Raw genomic sequence first — 800 nt, 5'->3', positions numbered from 1 at the left:
CATACAGTCACATTTTTGGGGGTGCGGGGTGAGAGTTTCAAATGCATGGTTTGAACAAGGCCTTTGACCACTGTCAAAACCGTCTTGCACAAGGCTCTTAACCTTTCTGCTGGGATTCTGCAGGACCTGGATGTTGTCTGCCCCCCTCCCCAATCAACTATCCAACCTCCTAAAGACTCCCCGAGCGATGACATGGCCCTGCTGGAAAAATACTCCAAGATGCTTTTGTTGCGCATGGCTGAGAGGAACATTTTCAGATGTCCGTGACCTAAAAGTGTTTTAATGTCAACTAAGGCACAGTTTATTATAGTTCACCTTTTTTTTTTTTCTTGGAGATTTGATTTACTTTGGTCCTTATTGGAAATGCCATGTCATGGTCACAGTCACTGCTTTTAGGGAAAGCTGCTGACCTTGCCAAACGTGTGCCAGTTTTTTTTTTTTCCAGAAGTGAGCTTTTAATGTCGTTAATCTGTAATTTTAAGATGGGTCAATGTGCAGCAGTAGTAAAGCACCTACAGCTCCTGCCTTCACTCCAGCTTGAACTGAGGTGTGAGAGAAACAGGCCTGTCCTGCTGAGTCAGAACAAATAACCGGGGGGGGATCATTTGGTGTCTGTCCTAGAGACCGTCACAAAACAGTCTTGCCTACTTCCCCGTGTTTGTGTGTGTGTGTGTGTGTGTGTGTGTCGCTCTTTTTCCGCTTGTGTGAAACAGCCAGCCTGGACTGGATGAGGCGGGCCCCTGGCGATGACGTCTCGGAGTTTCCCAGCGCTGATTGGCTGGCCGCCCCCCACCGACGCG

The sequence above is a fragment of the Salminus brasiliensis genome, chromosome 11 (assembly GCF_030463535.1).
Source record: "Salminus brasiliensis chromosome 11, fSalBra1.hap2, whole genome shotgun sequence".
Taxonomy (NCBI): Eukaryota; Metazoa; Chordata; class Actinopteri; order Characiformes; family Bryconidae; genus Salminus; species Salminus brasiliensis.
This window is presented reverse-complemented; position numbering follows the sequence as displayed.